Source organism: Aptenodytes forsteri, unplaced genomic scaffold (assembly GCF_000699145.1).
Source record: "Aptenodytes forsteri isolate BGI_AS27 unplaced genomic scaffold, ASM69914v1 Scaffold515, whole genome shotgun sequence".
Lineage (NCBI taxonomy): Eukaryota > Metazoa > Chordata > Aves > Sphenisciformes > Spheniscidae > Aptenodytes > Aptenodytes forsteri.
This window is the reverse complement of record NW_008795300.1, coordinates 309,672-329,821: the sequence shown is the minus strand read 5'-3', so window position 1 is coordinate 329,821 and position 20,150 is coordinate 309,672.

The window sequence follows — 20,150 nt, the reverse complement described above, 5'->3', positions numbered from 1 at the left end:
TATGGGCTAGATAAAGTAGTAGTTTTATTTCAAGCATGTGTTTTTATTAGACAGGACTAATAAAATCTTCAATGGATTTTGTGTATACTTGTAGAAATCTGTAAATGCCACCCAAAATTATGAATCAGAGGTGATTAGAGTTAATAGGCTACTCCAAAGGAAACTTGAAACTAGAAGGTCTTTTTACATGTGATTTAAATTATTTTGAAACATTAGTTTCAGAGAGAGAGAGAGAGAGAGGATGCGAGGGAGAGAGGAAGGCAGAGATTTCTGGATGTTCTGTTGGAAGAGGGTACAGGACGGTGACTGAAGCTAGTAACCTTATGGCAATTCCTGGTATCACCTGTATTAAATCAGGAAAGCACAGGGAATTATCAAAGAATTCCTCTTCTTTCTGATTTGGTTACAAAATTTTTTGTTTACTCATATTATTGTTTCTTCTTTTTCCCATTTTTAAAACCAGCCTAGGTCCCCATCCTAGCACTGCACACTACGCCAGAATCACTTTTCAGGCTTTTAACATTGTTCTGCAGGGAATGAGCAATTCTTTGATCGATCAGAAAATCCATATGTGACTCACTGGTCTTACAGTTCTGGTGAAAATGAAAAAATGTGGAAATCAAAATTTCACTGAGGGAGAAAATCATATTTTCTGAGCAGCTACGCTCAAAAAGCAAAATACCAGGGAGCTGACAAAGATGCAAATATTGCATTGATTGAAATGAAAACAAATATTTGCACAAATAAATGCAAACTGAAGGTTGTAGATTATCATGGCTCTAAGTTGTCCTAGAATTTCAGTATTATCTTCTTTAAGCAGAGAAATGAAGTGCATTTATAAAATCAACAGGACAAGTTTTTAAAAACCTGGCATGAAAATCTATCGAGATATAGCGTGGCTGACAGAAAACATGCTGAGTTGGAGTTTGCTTTCAACATTTGTGTGGCTGCCAGAGTACGATACTCAGAGATATTTAGGCCAGAAGGGACATTAGATCATCTAGCCTGACCTTCTGTGTATCACAGGCCGTTGCATGTTACCTCACTGCTCCTGTGTTGAGTCCATCTAATCTGGCTTCAGCTGCCATCACTGGTTCTTGTTAAACCTTTCTTTGCTAGCTTACAAAGAAAGTCTTTGAATGTTAATATTTTTCTTAATTTCTAAGTCCTGATTTTCGAGCTATAGAACTTTTATCATTCATTTTTTCTTGTAAAGGTTTATTTCCATATAATGGTCACAAGGTGAATTTATAATGGCATCAAAACATCAGTACAAACACACTATGACCCTGAAAAAGAACATAAAAAAGGCCATACTTTGTCAGAGCAGGGGCCAATCTAGCCCAATGTCTTGCTTCCAACTGTGGCTGTAAACAAATGCCCTCAAAAGAGTAAGGACAGGACAAGTGTATTTGATATTTTTCCTGAGTATTGTCCCGGATTCCTACTAGTTTCAGGTTGGGAGATTTCCTGAGCCTGTTGTGGTTTCTCTTTATTCCCAACAGCTCTCTCTTCTGAGTCCTACCCCAAGTCATCTTTGAACAATGAGGTCCATAGATCTGCTTCCTTGTGCATCAAGTCACCTTCTTTTGCTGATTTTGAAGCTGGCTTCTGTTAGCTTCACTGGATGATCCTCAGTAGAAGAGATGGTGAACTGCAGATCCTGCTCCACTCATGATTCTGGTGGACCCTGGTCATAACACTCCTCTAGTCACCTCTTTTCCAGGCAGCGAGTCGACTCTGCTCAGCCATCCCCCTCATGAGGGCCATACCATACCCTTGGTCACCTCTGCTGCCCTCTGAACCTTTGCCACTTCTACTATACGCTTTTTGAAATGATAACTGCAGACAGTATTCAAGACATGGGCACACCATGAGTTTATACAGCTGCGTAGCTATGTTTGCTCTCTACTCCTTTCCTAATAATTCCTAACTTTCAATTTGCTTTTTTGATTGCTAGGAAGGAGTTGTTTTCATAGAACATAATCCCAGGGTCTTTCTCCTGAGTGGTAACAGTCAATTCAAAGCCCATTATTTTATATATGAGGTTAAGATTTTTTTCCCCATATCACTTTACATGTATATCCATGAATTTATTCTGCTGTTTTATTGCTTGCTCAGTCTCACAAGATCCTTCTGCATTATCTCAGCCTGACCATACAAATATTTCCATACATGTTTTACTTCCCACACAGTGTGGAGTCACATTGACATGAAGGGAACAACCCTCTTATGCAAAGGTAAGCACTTCCAGAGCTGCACACGCATGGCCAGCTTGAACTGTGCCTAGAAAAACCATCATGGTTTAAAGAAGCTGGCAGCTCACGATGCAACCCCCAAAAGTAATTTAGCCCAACCTGCCAGTGACAACAAAAGAATAGGTATATTTATCGTGCCTTGAGGTCTACAGCGCACAGCGTGTTTGTACTTTATGAAGACAGAGCCAGGCTGCTCACAGTGCTACATGATAGAAGGACAACAGACCATGCATGTAAATTAAAGTGAGAGAGGTGCAGACTGGATACAGGGAGAAACTTTCTCCCCTGGGGCCAGCGGGGCAGAGGCACAGGCTGCCCAGGGAGGCTGTGCCGGCTCCATCCAGGGGGTTTCCAGCTTGGAGAGGGCACAGCCCTGAGTAGCCCAGTCTGACCTCAGCGTTGAGCCTGCTGAGGCAGGGCAGGACCAGGGGCCTCCCGAGCTCCCGTCCAGCCTGAGCTGTCCTGCAACACTAGGACAAACGCACGCTAGTAAGTGTTACTGGTTAACTTGAAATCTTCCAGCAGAGGTAAAGCTAAACGTAAGGGTGTTTTTTCCTTTTTTTTTTAATAGACAAATATGGAAAGAGGTGACTATCAGCCACCTTCCAAATGGCCTGGACTCAAGGGGTCACTGGCTTAGACTTGATTTAGAGTGGTGAAGTATCTAGCCACTAAAGCAGAGGGCATAGCTTGAGAATAGCACTGTGAAGTGTACCTAAATCACTTCTATTTTGAAGTTGCTCCGCATCTGGCCCGTTTGGATCCTGGGTGGGCAAAGCAGCTTGTTCCTGTTGGTACCTGTCTGTATATATACCCCACATAAATACCCTACATTTAGCTTAACATTTGAAAAAAGGTATTTTCAAATTAACCCTTGGGATCTTATGGGAGTTCTTTAATTTTCCCTTCTCAGAAGTGGTCAAACTGGATAAAAATAATTACTGGACTTCAAACAGATATGTGTTTGCTGAAAGGAAAGGAAAATATTTTTCTTCCAAGCCAAAGAGCATATTTTGTTGCTAGTGAGATATGATTGTGACCAGAGATGGGTGTACATGTACATAGAACGCATGACAAAATTTCCTTTTCACCCCAAATAGCTTTGAAAATAATGTCAGATGGAAAATGTAGAAACAGAAAGGCAATCTGTCTGTACAGTGTCTCACTTAGCTGCTCTCTCAGGCTAGTTGGGACAGTCCTAACCTACTTTACATTGATTAGAAAAGTCTGAATAATTACCTGCACTAGATGCAGCTTTCATCAGTGCAGACCTTTGTATCTTTTAGAAATTCATTGCTTGCCTTCAATCATTTGTGCCCCTGAACTCCTCACCCAGGCACCGCTGGATTTGAGGAAAGGGGAGAGAGAGGCAACGGGTGTCTTCCATAACCAAGCAGGAGTGTTCAAATAGAAATCCCTGATTTAAGGTTGAGAAAAAAGAAAAGAAAATTCATTTCCCAGAACATTTGTCCTAAGCAATGAGTTATATTTGTCCATTTAGTCCGTCACAAGTTTTCCCTCTACGACATATAATCCTCAACATGTTACATGAGAACACTATAATTTGAAGGGCATCATCCAGACTCTGCTGCTTTCTTCCTACCCACTGTCTCCCTTTTAGTAACAGACTCCTGGGAAAATGTCTCATGAAAATACTGATGTCTTCTCTGAATTACATAGTTGTTTAATACCTACTTTGAGATGTCTTTGACTGTCAGTCAGTTTTCTTATGCCAGCCGCTTGTGTCACAGGAGCACATTTGCTGTAGGGTGAGAACTATGTCCCTGGATGACAAAAGACTCAGACACAGTTTTGGGTCTTCTCTGATTTGAGTGCCAAATTTATTAAAGCCAGTAGTTAGTTAAGAGTTTATTTTGGGGGAAATGTAGAACTCTCCTCTCTTTTCAGGACTTTTTTTAACTGAGACGTACAAATCTCTGCCACAGACTTGGAAAAGCCGTAACTTGCTCAGAAGTACCCATTCATTTTTGACAAATCTGCTTTTGTTGACCAGCTTGAGAAATGTCAGATCTCCTCAGGAGCTGACAGAAAGGTAGCCCACATTCACTTTAGCTGAGCTGGAAGGTACCTCAGCTTTTCTGAAAATGAAGGCTGGAGTGCTTCTGTTTGGGCTCCACTTTTTTAAATGTCACCTTATCCATTTTGGAGTCAGTTTCCCCACCAGGAAAGCAGATAATGGCCTAATAAATGTTGTTTGAAGAGTTTTGGAGCTATATCTAGTTGTGGTTGTGGAATGCTTCACAGTCCTCAAAGTGAAGGTACTAGTGGGGTATAAAAGCATTACTGAATAAGCTCTGCGGGCAAAAGCTGTCAGGGGCCAGGTTCCCGGCTTGCCAGCGGTTGGTCAGCACTGCAGTTGGGGTATGTTCATGGGAAAGAAGTGCCCATCGTGAACACTTTGGCCTTGCTTGGTTAGGCAGTGAAAAATGGTCATAAACAGAGAGAGAAAATGAGGCTTGTGTGGGGCCAGGACCGTGTTTCAGTGCCGTGGGGCTCTGTAGTCTCATGGGAGAGGCTCTGTGGAGATCTTACAGTAAAGTGTTTTTCTCTGCAGCTGCGGGAGGTGCTGAGACAGGAGAAGCTCCCTTTGCCCAGTACTGGCATGTCAGCAGGAAAGCCACCAAATGGAGGTGGACTGAGCAGCATCTCCTGTCCCGCTGGATGTGGATCTGAGCCCCCTCCTCACCAGCACTGCGTCACAGGCTGTGAGGGAAACGGGAGGGGAAGGGGAGAGGGGGCAGCAGCCACACCTGGGGTGAGCCCAGCACTTAGCCCAGAGTCTTGGGTACAGAATTAAAGGACCACAGTGAAGGCGGTGGTGGGATGGGTGTTTTATTTACTAGCTGTGTAAATCCTTGCTGTGCTTTTCCAGCATGATGCCATGCTCATTTCCATCTCCGGTTTTTGTAGGACATTTTATATACTGATTCAAAGCTTGTAAATGCAGAAGAATTTACTTGCAAATGTGGATGCACAGGCAGGTGTCCAATTTTATCCAGGTTCCTCTGGGAAGCATACCAATCTTAGGATGTTCATTATTTTTAAGTGAAATATTTGAAAATTTGAACCTGACATTTTTTTTTGCTGGCAGGAGGAGTACAGCTGTAGCAGTAATACTAAATCTATCCGTGTCCTAAATCCTAAAAATATTTGTTGTGGTAAGTACAACCAAAGTTTTCTGATGAGATTTTAATTCAGACCCCAGTCTAGGAGGCAGTCTGGCCCCATTTCTAGTTGTTTCTTATGTACAAACCTAAACAGTCTGGTTTGTAGTGTATCCCAAAATGTAGCGTTTCCTTTTCAATTTGGCTATATCCTCACATCTGCAAAATTGTTACATCTTAAGTTGCATAAAGCAGCTATATACAAGTCTTTTTGTTCACAAAAAACAAGCCTTAGGAAATATCATTGCATATTCTGATTGCAAAAAATTAATTATTATGCATTTGAATAAAGAAAAATAACAAGTTACCCAGGCAGTGATTAGTTTTGGGTGGTTACTAAATTCTTAAAGAAATTTGTTTTTGAAGTTTATTGTTGAGAAAGTTGTCAAGAAAACAGATCTTACGCTGAGGCAACAATAAAAATAAGTAGAGTAAATTTTGCATTTGCTTTCTGTGAACTTTACACCAGAAAAGTAGTTACATGTAACCACTCAGAGAAAGCAAGCATATCGTGGTAATTATAACTTTCAACCTCAATTAAGGTAAAACAGGGTGACAAAATCATGCTCAATATGAATGATGAATACATTCTGTAAAATAAGAATCTCTTCACCATCATCCAATTATGAACAGAAAAAAACAGGGCTATCAGATGACATGTCCAAAGAAACCCAAGCTGCTTGGAAATGAAGTTTGTGTGAAGAAGAAAGAATTTGGCCATTTCTCTGGAATGGCCAAACATGCAGTAGCCTGCGTGCACAACTGATGTGCACATGAACTAGTCTAACCAGTGTGGAATACATTTAATTGGATGTGCATGTGCATCTCTGCAGCGTGCACATAATGAATTCAATGCATCCTGTATCACCTGCAATGCGTGACTTTGCACAGGGTGCGTGCCACATGTGGCTGTATTTCCATCCGTGATTCTTGCGTCTGGGAAGCTCAAGAACAGAAAGGAAGAATCTTTTTACACCAGTGTTCCTCTGTAGTGAGAACATACAAACAAGATATTATTTCTTTCTTTAGGGACTGCATTGTAGAGTTAACACTTCAGTGGAACTTTCTATCACAACCTGTTGATGCTCACCAACCCGCTTTTTTTGCAGGTGGACTCACATCAGTCTTTTAGGTTTTCCTTCTGTGTAGCTGAACCAAGCAAGACTCTTACATTAAACTGTTGAGTTACAGAAATCTGCATACCTGTCATCAGTTAATTTTTTCATCGTTTATTCTCCTAATGAACATGAGATATGCTGAAGCTGCTTTTCAGTTTTTGTTTAGTTTAGCTTGTGCTTTACACAACTGGGAGCACTATAGCTACTTTTTCTAGTTAAATGTTGATACTGAACAATCAAACATACTTTGCAGTAGAGAAACAAATGATTTCCATATGCATACAAAATCCCTAAACAAATCCATCAAATATGTTGTCTCAACTATTTTTCTTCCAGCACTGAGAGAATACTGGCACACAGTTAGTATACAGCATCTGGTTAGCTGAGAATCCATCAATATCTCTGAAGTTCTAAAACTTTTTCTTTGAAAAGCAAGTCTTTCCCACAAAGTATGAAACCATCCATCTACAGCATTTGACTGTGATACTGATTCCCCAGACTTTTAGTATACTTGACAGGCAGTTTACATAGGTTTACATGTAGAAGGTAGCAAACACATACCTTCAGTGCTGGCAAAAATGAGTATTTTTGTAATTTGTTCTTGGGAAATTATAATTGCCATATTAAATATTTGTATTTCATGTCATATACGTATTGTTTATGATCACAGGGCTAGAGAAAATGGCATGTCATTTGCCAAGTAGGCTATTCTTTATAAGTGTTCCTATTCTAGTTCTAAAAAGGAGCTCTTGACGTTGCTGAAGCCAATAGTGAAATTCCCATAGACTTCAGCAGCAGTTGGCCTCTATTTCACCCTAGGAATTTAAGACTGGATTCCAAAGGGGATCTAACTCTAGGTCCAAAATTTAGATCCTTAAAATCTCTGCTCAGATGGTGTCTAAACTCTCTAGGCACCTACATTTCTGTTGTTAAAATTCTCCATCTGACTGTAAAATTCTACAGCTGGCTATTACCTTTGCCTTGAGAGCACTAAGCTGTTTGGTGCCTATTTTAGACCTGCTCCTCAAAAAGAATCACACCTAAGTGTTCTCCAAACTGTCTTACCCACAGTGCTCAGTCTGGCAGCGACTTCAGGGAACGGCTGAAATTTGACAGACTGGGTTGTGTATGTGAGGGTAAAGGTCCTTTCCTCATCTGCAGCTCCACTTCTCTTTGTTGCTATTTCTCTCACTTTCTAGAGATGTTGTAGCTCTAGCTTAGGGGTCATCTGAGCACGACTTTGTGGGGACTGACTGAAGAGAGGACAGAGAAACAGAGGAAGAGCACGTGTAAGCATGGTGCTGGAAGGACACCTGGCTTTTGGTTACCCCCTTTGCTCTGCTGCACGTGTTTTATTCAGGCAGGTTTAATCTAAGACTATGCGCACTGTCCTTGGAGCAGGGACAGAAAGCTTGGTCTGATCCTCTGATGAGTGCTAACTAGGCTCCAGAATTACACTAACAAAAGAGCTCCACCTCTTTTGCCAAATTGATATTTAATTATTCCCTGTAAAGTGAAACAGCTTCCTGTCTCTGAGTACCCAGAAGCTTGGCAGTTAATAGTTCAGGCATTTTTGCAGACGAAGTGTGGGTTCAAAGTGCCTAGGGGATGGGATAGGAATGAACTTTTGGCTCCCAGCCTAACGGTACCTGTGGTGCTACTGGGGAAAAGCAGCTTTCGTGATGCTCAGGGGTGCTTGGAGGACCCCCTTGCTAGACAGAAGCGCTGCGCTGCTGCAGGGCCCAGAGAGCTTCTCCCCATTACCGCACCGCCCGGTCCTGAGCTGCCAAAGCACAAGCAGTGGGCACCACCTGAGAAGCAGCAGCCGCGTCGTGAAAATCCTGGGGAATTATGGAGGGAACGTGTTTGTGGAGAAACAGCACCGTGTGCTGGGAGGTGTGGGGGAAAATCCTGCTGGAAGCGACGGCTGGGATGCCAGCTAATGCTTACCAGACTTCTAATTCTTTTTATTTCTGTCCTTGTCGAGATCCAAAGACAAAGTTTGGAAACTATCCTTTAAGCTGGTACCTTTAAAGAGCAAGCAAACAATGAACTCGTGGTCTAATTACACCAGGAATTTTCCAGACTTTTCAGCTGTTATGTAAAATATTTTGCCCCCCTAATAATAATTATAAACTTCTTAACTAGACTGATTTACTCAGGAACAATAAAGTTTAGACTAAATTTATATGTTATTCAAAGGAAAGCAGCTCAGGAACTTGCTGTTCAAAGGGAAATTTGTAGTGCTGTTTAATGCGGAGCTAAAATTAAAAAGAAAGAAAAGAAGTCTGTGTTTTACATTAAACCAAACCTTTTTGATAAGAATGCTGGCCTGGAGCAATTTAAGCCATGAAAAATGAACTCCCTGAGCACTCCTGTCAGAGTCCAGTGATGGAAGGATCCCTGTAAATTCTTAATCTGCCTTTCTTCATGGCAGGACAATATAGTTCTATAGAAAGGAAGGTCAAGGAACTGAACCCCCACAGTAGGTATCCAAAAAAGCAATCAAGCTAAACTAGCAGGGAGTGGATTCCAGCTGAACTCTGTAGTGAGGAGCTTTTCTCTTCCACCACAGGTACCTTATAGAAGGGAAGATTCCTGGGACTAGTGGTTTAATTTCTCTGGCTACCATGCTAATCACATACGTCCCATAATTACTGTCTTTCTTTCTTTTCCCCAGACTGTCATTCTTCTGTCTCTTAGCTCCGTCCAACAGGCAGACAATGTGGACACAAAGGCTGTGCAAGCTGGCGAGGCACCTGATGGAACTCCGAAGCTCCATGACACACTACCCCGTGCCCCGCTCTCTCTTTCAAATATTTAATTTGCATTCTTTCCCAGCAATAGCCAAATGCTCAGGGGCTGCTTTCCATTTTCACCTCATTAGATTATATGTCTGAACATAAAAATGACTGAGAGCTGTGAACCAAATCAAGCTCCTGCAATGTGTGCTGCAAACATGCCAATCATAGTGATGACACAAGGCGAGGATTTGGCAAAAGTCATGCATGGCATTAATGTTAATGGTGTATTTGCAGGTTAGACCAGTGTCGGCTTTACAGCAAACTCATTATCTTATTTATGGAACAATGATGGATTTCCCAGAAGGCAGAGTAAATAATCCTACGGCAGGCTGTGCAGAGAAGGGGTCTCTGACCAGAGGACACAACACAGCACTGGTCAAAGGAAATGGCCAAGGGACAGCGGCTTCTTTCCATCCCAGTCAAATGGGTGGGTCATGTGCCTTATCTGGCAATGTAAGACAGAGGAAAAGGATACAAATTAGACTAAACCCTAAAAGTTGGTAAAGCTCTCCAAGAGGCTTTCAGGTAGGTTCAGAGAGCCACTGCCTCATGGAAGTGCTTTGCTGACAGTGTAGGGGCATGGGAGATGTTTGTTACGGCCATGAGTGGGAATGCTGTCCTCTCTCTGTGTCCTTGCCCTGAGCTGGACCTCTGGCACAGAGGGCACCCTGCAGACCCCAGCTGCCTGCCTTCCTGGGCAGTTCACTCTGCACCAGCAGCAAAGGGGCCGAGGGCCCCCCTGCTTCCAGGCAGACCACAGCTTGCAAATAAAGACTACAGGGAGGGCTCTGCATCTGGGAAGAGCCATTCATGTAAGTCTGCAGGGACTACTTCTAAATTTAGAGAAATATATTTCAGAGATTATTTTACATAGTGTGGTGTCCTACATAGGGTCCCCATGGTAAGCACTCCTATATCTTGAGTTGAGTTTTAAACTGAAGGAGGAAATTCAGAGGCTTTTTAACAAGCTGAAGTGCGGGATACCTATACAGTAATTCCTTTTGTGGTCTACTATCTCAATAAGAAGGTAAAACAATCAGGAGATGTGCATGATGGTATAATCTGGTTAAAAAATGTGGCAGAGGGGTATTTTTCACCTTTTTCTTTCCCCTGATCAGTTGGATACTTGGTGTAAATAACACTTAAATATCAACCTTTGTGTGACATAGTATTTGGAGAAGTGCATTTGATTTCATGAAAGAAAAAATGAGAAAAGGAAAAAAAATACTGTGGTAAGAAGATACACATTGTATTTAGAGTTTCTTGGGAGAAAGGGGGCAGCCCGAAATGTAAGAGAAGGAACACAATGGGAGAAACCCACCCTGCGCCTCACCAGCCCTGTGCTCCGGGATTTCATAACGACTGTAGTTAAAGTGGCAGGAAAGCCTTTCTCTTCATCTTTGAAAAATGTGCCTGCAGCCTTCCTGGGAACCCTGATTAGGCAGCTGATTTGAAACTAATCTGCTGTGTGCGTTAACTGTGAAAATATACCTTCAAGCATTCGGCAGTTTTCTGCCTGGCTTGTGAGAGATGTGGCCCTCAATTTGCACAATTTGGATTGCAATTTTCCTGTAGCTCTAGGATATGTATATTTAAGGCTCTGATAAGAAGCAGCTTCTATACACTGGGGCAGAGAGTCTGTTGCTGGTGAAGGTGTGAAAAGATGGGCAGGAGGCAGGGGGGCTGAGAGAAGGCAGCCCCTACCAGTCCTGTGCAGGTTAACACAAACCTTTTGGTCCAGGGGACTATTCACCACTTCTATTTAGGAGCCTGAGCAGGGTTTTAAGATGCTTGATCATTTGCAACTGTGATCATCGGGAGTTTTGTATGTCCCACATTTCTGAATATGGGGCTGCCTCAAGCACTTACACACACCCCCAGCTCACTGGAGCTTACCAACTGCGGCTGAACTACGGTGTCTGTGTGTGGGCTCTGAGCCTGACACACATGCAAGTTAACTCTTTCTTTGTGGGTGAGTTCAGCTGAAGGTTGTGATCCACAAACCTTCCCACTAGCGAACAAGACGGGCTCAGGTCCTCTTTGCTACGTTATATATGACAGCTCCAAGCAGGGACACTTGCCCCTTGGCTCCTTCAAGTGGGAATTTGGATAATGTTGAAGTGGGCACAAGCTAAGAGCTTGCACAAAGACAGCGTTGACAGCATAGCTTGTAATTAGACTTCTACATTTTTGCTGCTTTCCTACTTTCATATCAGAATTTTCTATGGATATTAGTAAAACCCTCCATAGCTTGCAAGCTTAAAGAGCTTTCTTTTAAGGAAAAGAGCCTGCTTGCCTGGTGAGATTTCTCCAAGCTAAGCTGTACCAGCTCTACTATAAATCTAAATTCTTGCATTTTCTTTTATATTCTTTGGCGAGGACTCACTTGTATTCCTTGATTCTTAAAGCCAGCTTCGTGGAAAGAGCCGAATATGTAAATGGCTCCTTGACTGAAAATCTAGGCCAGAAATTTCAAAGAAAGCATTGTCAAAATCCTTTAAACTACAAAATCATAACTCAGCTACTTACATATAACAAAACTATCTTCCAGAATTTTACTTTATCGCTGAGCACTATCATCTTTAAAGTGACTACTGAGACTGACCAGCTTTATTAATGACCTCATAGCTGATAAATTTTGCAGCTAAGTGTCTTACTGCCTGTGAGGTAACGCTGGAGAAACAGATAAGCGCGTCTGTCTGACTGGCTGTAAGAATTGCACTTTTGTGAGCTTCCCTCTTAATTCTTTCCTTTAAAGAACAGTATAGCCAATTTTTTTTTATCTGCACTGTTAAATACAGTTCTCCAGGGCATGTAATAAACAGAATGTATAATGTATTTAGTGTTCTGGTTGAACTGTAGATGGGGTCCCTCATAAATGTAAGAAGGCACTCAGCAAGTTTTAAACAAGAGGAGGAAATGCTGCTGAAAAGAATGAGCAGACTTGCAAGCTGTGACATAAAAGTCATCTGAATAAGTAAACACAGTAAAGAAAGTACAAAGAAATGGCTAGACCTATGTTAGCAGAGGAAACCGGGGACCTCTGGAAGTGGTTCAGTGAAAACTATCTCCAAAAGAGGCCTTTCCAAGCAGCGTGATTATGGACGAATGAGTTGTTGGATTGTGAGCCAAATTTTGAATGATTCTGAAACAGCAGATGTAAAGGTAGCGGGTGTGGGGGAAATGGTCTTCCAGCAATGAAACCTGCAAAACACCTCCCCTACTTCTTTTAGGATGCACAGTAACGGAGAGAGGGCCAAACAGCAGCAGGCCAGCCGTCTGTCCGTTCATACACTAGCCGTCTCTGAGGGGCACCAGAAACTTCACAGAAAAAGTGCATAAAATGCCATAGCAGGCAGTCAGGAATAACTTGCTTGTAGATAAAGTTTCTCCCTAATCAGTTAACGTTTGACTTATGCACTAGATGGTATCTTTCTTTTTGTAAATGTTTTCTACTGCAACTCTGCCTATGCTCATTACCCGTTTTAAAGATCTCATCTGTTTTTGATTCCTATGAAGAGGCTGGATTCAGCTGTATCTTATGGCTGTACTTGCCTTTATTGGTGTTAAATATTTTGCCTGATAATTTTGTTGGATATCCTTCTTTCTTTTATTTTTTTCAAATGAATGAGTAGTAGGAATATAGTTGGCCACAGCTCTATTAATAAAACCAAATTCAAGTAGAGAATGTATTTTTGCTGGAATGAAAATTGCTTTATAAAACTGTCAGATTCACTATAATTTTGTTACAAAAGAAAATTGGAAAAATGTTCCAGAAACACAAAAAAAATCCCATCTTGCATTTCATTTTAAAATCTTGTTTCATTTCAACATTATTTGATTTTGTATTATTATGTTTTTAGAGTCTCAGATGAAATATTCTGATGCGCCTGGATCAAATTGTATTTTCAGAATGCTCATTTATAAACAAGTTGAAAATTTCCACATCTTAGTGTGATTCAGATCAGCAGTTTTGCAATACTAAACAGGGCATCCTAAAATGGAGATCTTATCCTCAGCTTCAGCTTTACTTAGATGTAAACAAAAACCACTAATATGCACCATTCATTGCTTCCTCTTTGTCCTTCTTTTCAGTCTTCATTTTTTCACTGTGTCATTGAATGGGAATTATCCTGTGTGTTTAATAATAATTAACACCCATCTCTGGATTTCTGTTTCCACTCTATTATTCTGGTATAAAGTGGCCAGAACCCAACAAAGTTATTCCAGATATTTATGACATATAAGGTTATTCACATCTTCATAACTTTCTGTCATAATTTCTATACTGATTTGATTCTGTAAGATAATTTGAGCTTACAGACCTTCATTAAATAAGCCATATAGCATGCACATACATACACACAGCTTTACTCTGTAGTTTTACTCTCCCACAGAGAGGCTAAGATATTTCCCTCAGATGCTTATTCATGGATACCTTAATTTTTATCTTCTTTGGATGCTACTTGACATTTATCACCCCTGACTTTTATGTACCTTCTGTTGCCAGGGTGGGAAATTTTTTAAAGTGTTACTCCTGAGGAACAGTAAGACCATAAGAAGGTTCTGGCTACCCATTGGCTTTCTGCTCAAGAGAATGGGTTGAACAAGTGTCTGCACTTATGCTGGAGTTCCCACTTAACAATTGTCCATCCTCACAGTATTATGTCATGGTTTGCATTTAGTATTTCTAGCTTCTTTTTTGAGGTTTCCAGCAATGCTCCTTGTTTTTCAGTGTCACGGGTTACTGAGTAGTGCAGTGTGTTATCCCTCCTAGGGAACCGAGGATGCTGCCTCCAAGCTCCTCCCAGCTCTGGAAATAGATACTCGTCGCAGTTTATCTAACCTAGATCTAGACAGCAGAAAAATGAATTGCATAGTACAACTGTGTGCAGTTAATGAGGCTCTCTGGAGGAAGCTGACAAAATACAGGCATTTGTTGTGAAATACCTCCTTAAAAAGAAGCAAAAATATGAAAGTTAAGTAATGATATTAAAGTCCAGATGAGTGCCTCTCTCCATGGTCACCTATCTCATGTTGACACTACATCCCATCCAACAGAGGATCTGGCTATTATTTGGCATTGCTTCCAATATGTGGCTTGGGCACATCAGCCTCTTACTAGCTGCACTTCCCAGATGGTCACACAGCCATCCATCCGCTGAAATTGGTGTCCGAGTTCTGGAGTGGGGTAGGGGACACTCCCTCTTATTCTTCTCCCTTTCCCTCTGCTTTAAAAATGTTAAGACTTCTTTTTTCCTGTTCTGTATTGACATGCCATCAACACAGGTCTGAATTTTGGAGGGGAGAAAGTGACTGAGTTGTCCCAACTCTTCTCTCACAGGAGCCAGATGGACAGAGCACTCATATGCTGTGGAAAACTCCATCTGAAGTTAGTCCCTGGCTCAGCCAGAGCAGTAATTTGAATTACTGCTGGGTGACTGTCCCAATAACAAGGTTTTACTTAGTACAGGATGGTCATGAATGTTTGTCTTGTTCTTCAGTCTCATGCACCTGGGAACCCCCTCTAACTCCACACTCGTTAAAGCTAGCATGTTCCTACAGGAGGTTTCAAGTAGGGTGAATCAAGATTTAAAAAATCCCTGACAGTGTTGCAGAGATATTTCAGACTTCCATTAATTACTTGCTTACACATTAGTTACTTACTTACTTACCCCACTACTTACACATGCCACATCCCACGCCTCTGCACCAGACATTGTGTAGCTACAGCTTCTTGTTTAACTCTTTTGCTGGGCTCAGCAAAGAAATTTAATACATAAAGTGAATCATTCACTTTTACAGCACTTGGGAGTTAAATATCATGTTATAAACAAGTCCTGAGACTCAGAGCCCTCAAACCTGAGCTCATTGTCTCCCTAATATGTAGACGTGACAGGGCTACTGATGTGCTCAGGCCACTGCCTACCCTGCTGATCAAAAATGTCTTTAGCCTCCTAGTGCTCCCCTGTCTGCTTTAATTAGTTCATAACCTCATTGCAAGGATGTAGCACACCACCGGGTGCAGTGGGGTTCCTAGTCTGTAGCTGAGGCTCAGTGAAACACTAATGTAACCAGCAGTAATTTTCAGACAAGAAAGCCAGCAAGCCTCCTGGTCCCCTTTCCTTCACAAATCTTCAAAGTCAGTGGTGACACTGTGCTGTGAATGACCAGAATCCTGCTTTTCCGTATGCAGTGTTTGCACTCTTATTCTGCGGGAGCCAAAGGTGGGCATTTCTGGGCATATCTGGATAGATGCAGAAATCTGCATTCTTCTCCCAGTCTTGCTAGACCAGGCTAGTTTTATTTTGGAAGCTGCAGAGTGGCTTTGCTTAGCTAGTTTAAGATTGGTGGTGTACTAATGTATGAGTGCGTGTCTTTTGCAGGCAGCGTTTGTTGCACATATGGTCTGGAGACTGCAAAACTGCAGTTAGGAAAGCACTGAGCCTGAACTAATAAGCCCTGTCTGGCAGTACAATGCAAATTGTATAGACAAGGAGAGGCCCAAACCCAGACCTTTATGAGGAAGGCAGGACCAGGACCTAAAACGCTGTTGTTTTTTGTTTTCTGTTTCTTTCAAAAATGACTCTGTGCCACAGTAAACATGGCTACAACTCTGCCTGCTAGTTCAGAGTGCTGGCGAAGGGAGCTCACATCTGCCTGCAATCGACTGTGTAGACATATCCTACGTGGCTTCTGTACCGGAGCTGGCTCCTCTCCGGCTAGCTCCGAATAAGGGCAGAGTTCACTTGTGTCCCTTTGCATCCGCTCCTATAGGCATACCCAAATCAAGGGGGTGAAGGCTTTATGGGCATTAGCCTTTTACCGAGGTGTGAAAAGCCTTTTTAGGTCTGGCAGCCATATGATTTCAGTGTAATAGGTTGTAATTGGGCATGTCCTGGCTTGTTTGCACTCTTAATACAACACAGGGTTCATAATTTGACACAGATATATCCCATTCTGTCACAATGGTAGTTTGCCAAGGTTTATTCTCTTAACAAGGAACACAGATTCTTTTAATGTCTGAAAGCTAATGAGGAAGGCTTTTCCAAGTGCAATGTGTTTACACAGAAATGCCAATTTGTATTTCTCTCTTTTCTTTTCTTTTTTCTTTTCTTTTCTTTTCTTTTCTTTTCTTTTCTTTTCTTTTCTTTTCTTTTCTTTTCTTTTCTTTTCTTTTCTTTTCTTTTCTTTTCTTTTCTTTTCTTTTCTTTTCTTTTCTTTTCTTTTCTTTTCTTTTCTTTTCTTTTCTTTTCTTTTCTTTTCTTTTCTTTTCTTTTCTTTTCTTTTCTTTTCTTTTCTTTTCTTTTCTTTTCTTTTCTTTTCTTTTCTTTTCTTTTCTTTTCTTTTCTTTTCTTTTCTTTTCTTTTCTTTTCTTTTCTTTTCTTTTCTTTTCTTTTCTTTTCTTTTCTTTTCTTTTCTTTTCTTTTCTTTTCTTTTCTTTTCTTTTCTTTTCTTTTCTTTTCTTTTCTTTTCTTTTCTTTTCTTTTCTTTTCTTTTCTTTTCTTTTCTTTTCTTTTCTTTTCTTTTCTTTTCTTTTCTTTTCTTTTCTTTTCTTTTCTTTTCTTTTCTTTTCTTTTCTTTTCTTTTCTTTTCTTTTCTTTTCTTTTCTTTTCTTTTCTTTTCTTTTCTTTTCTTTTCTTTTCTTTTCTTTTCTTTTCTTTTCTTTTCTTTTCTTTTCTTTTCTTTTCTTTTCTTTTCTTTTCTTTTCTTTTCTTTTCTTTTCTTTTCTTTTCTTTTCTTTTCTTTTCTTTTCTTTTCTTTTCTTTTCTTTTCTTTTCTTTTCTTTTCTTTTCTTTTCTTTTCTTTTCTTTTCTTTTCTTTTCTTTTCTTTTCTTTTCTTTTCTTTTCTTTTCTTTTCTTTTCTTTTCTTTTCTTTTCTTTTCTTTTCTTTTCTTTTCTTTTCTTTTCTTTTCTTTTCTTTTCTTTTCTTTTCTTTTCTTTTCTTTTCTTTTCTTTTCTTTTCTTTTCTTTTCTTTTCTTTTCTTTTCTTTTCTTTTCTTTTCTTTTCTTTTCTTTTCTTTTCTTTTCTTTTCTTTTCTTTTCTTTTCTTTTCTTTTCTTTTCTTTTCTTTTCTTTTCTTTTCTTTTCTTTTCTTTTCTTTTCTTTTCTTTTCTTTTCTTTTCTTTTCTTTTCTTTTCTTTTCTTTTCTTTTCTTTTCTTTTCTTTTCTTTTCTTTTCTCTTCTCTTCTCTTCTCTTCTCTTCTCTTCTCTTCTCTTCTCTTCTCTTCTCTTCCCCATTTTCTCTTGCTCCCCCACTTTCTCTTTTCAGACAATACAGATATTGCATAAGGATGTGGGGACAGATTTGCTCCCAGCCCCCACTCTTCATGTAAGCAATAAAGTAGCTCACTTCCTGTACTTTCTGTGAACTTTTTGACAAATAAATGAAGCCATATTTGATAGAAACTCATAAACGCTTCTTATATTTCTCTTTGGAAAAGCTGGTAAATCAGCTTTTAGGTCTCAGCAAAGAGATCTCAATGATTTCCCAGTTTATGTTTCCAAAAATAATCTTTCATCCAATAGTCCAGAAATTGGACTTTATAGTGTGGAATGGTGCCCTTTATTGGAAACAGTGAGTCTGAGACCTTTGTTACTGCACGTCAGGTATCAACAGAGAGACATCCAGATTACGGACCTGTTTTCTTCTTTTAATATGTTTACAATGTTATTACATGTTTCTGAACTATTTTGAAAGTCCTCCCTGAATTTCTACCATTCTTTCTCAGAAAGTTCTTCCTACCTTTATCTCCCTGCCATTGCTCTTGCTCTTTTAGGCTGGCTACATCTTGATTTCTTGGTTCTTTCCAAACACCACTGGTTTGAGAATCACCTTCTCTTAAGCTCTTGCCATCCAAAACAGCCTTCTTGTATCTCTGCTTCACTGCCTCACCACTTATTCCAAACCTCAACTGAAAGCACAGTTTCTTTTTTTGGCGATATTAATATCAACTCCCTCTGACATTGACCTGTAATTCAGTGCTTTAATATCTTCACCATACAGCCCTACTTATTGTAAACCACCATCTTGTAACCTAAATGAAGAAGACTTTTTTGTGTAACTGAAATGTCATTTGAACATGTGGCATTTGGTTTAAATTTTTTTCCATGTGAATTTTTAAAAAAGATAAAATATGTACATTTGTTAGAGTTGTTGTGCTAAGAGGGAAAAAAAATTGGCAAGCTCTGGGCTGTTAGGTATGCTCAACAGCCTTTTTTGGGGGGGGAGAAGGGGGTTATCTGGCTCCTTGCTGTTTGCTCTGTCAGCAAGTCTGAAGATTTCAGAAAGAGTTGTACCATATCCTGTGCAGGAGAAAAGGCAACAGTATTTCTGACTTTATGGGGGTGACAGAAAATTTCTTTTTGGTTAATGAAAAGCAGGGCCTTCTGGTGCCATAGTGAAATTATCCAGCTATAGTATATGGATGGTGGTGGGACGAGGAATGATATGACACTCAGCATGTGTCTAGGCTTTTTCCCTTAATGTCTTAAATGCTATTGTACAAAACCTCCTTGTTCAGGAATTGTGCATGTATTTTATTTAAATATAGGTGGGAGATTTATAGAATAAGTTAAGTGAAGAAACAGACAATATTGCACAAAACAGCGGAAACTCATTCAGAGTCTGAATTTCTGAAGGTTGTGTACAATGAAGATGATAATCTACTTAGACAAAGAACGACTCATGAGCATCAGATGATGTTGCTTCATATGCTGCATTAGGAAAAAGAACTTTTGTAATTAGAAATAGACTTTATTCCTAAAGTCCAGTTTCAAAAAATAATTGGGGTACCTGGGAACCTAAATTTGACTGCGAATTGGTAGGGCCTGTGTTTCTTGGAAATGTATGTGCCTTCCAAATTTCTGTCCCATCGTCATTGGAATGAAGCTGAATTCCAACAGAAACTAAGTCAAGGGAACTTCAACAACTTAACTGATTCATCTAAAGATATTTCAGGGTGGTCTAACTAAAAATGGCAGAAAAACACTCAAAGACTAAACGAACTTGTTATGAATGCTGGAAATTTCATAGCCCTGTATTCATTGCTTCGCAACAACAACAAAACTGCAGCATTTCTGCAGCAGTCTCTTAGGACTAAAAAGTTGTCTTTGAAAGAGAGGAATGTGTGTGATGGGATGAGAGACAAAAGCTGCTGTGCAAGGAATGTCACTTATGATGAACCTGAGGTGGTGAACAAATTTTGGAGGTGAGTTTAGAGGAAACTAATACATCTGATCTATATCTGTCTCTTTTGGAAGATCTTTCCTACTGACTTTAACAGTAGGGTCCTTTGTGAAGCTGATGATATCGCACTGCCCTTTTCTCATGTGGTTTGGAGCAGGTCCAGGTGACACCATGGTGTAACCATCTCAGAGTGAGTCTATACCTGACGTCTCAGCATGTGAACAGGAGCATGTCCAAAGTCAGTAGTTTGTGCTGAGTTAGCATGGATTATTAATAGTGTGAACCAGAAAAAAAATAATACTTTTGTAAAAAAAAATTTCAATTTTTCTTGGGAAGAATTCAGATATTGGCATTTTCAGTCAGTGAATGCAGTTTCATGATTGTTTTCACACACTGTTGGTATGTTTGTTCAAAGATTTCTTTGGAGTGTGATTCAAACACAAATTGGTGGCTCTTGTCAAACACCATTGGAGCTGCTGAAGCCCATCAGCTGAGCAGATCTGGCTTTGGGCATTATCGTGGTTTGAGAAGTCACACCCTGATGCCAAGGTTCTCACAGTGGCACATGGGATGGGGTCCTGGGCTGGGGGGGGCCA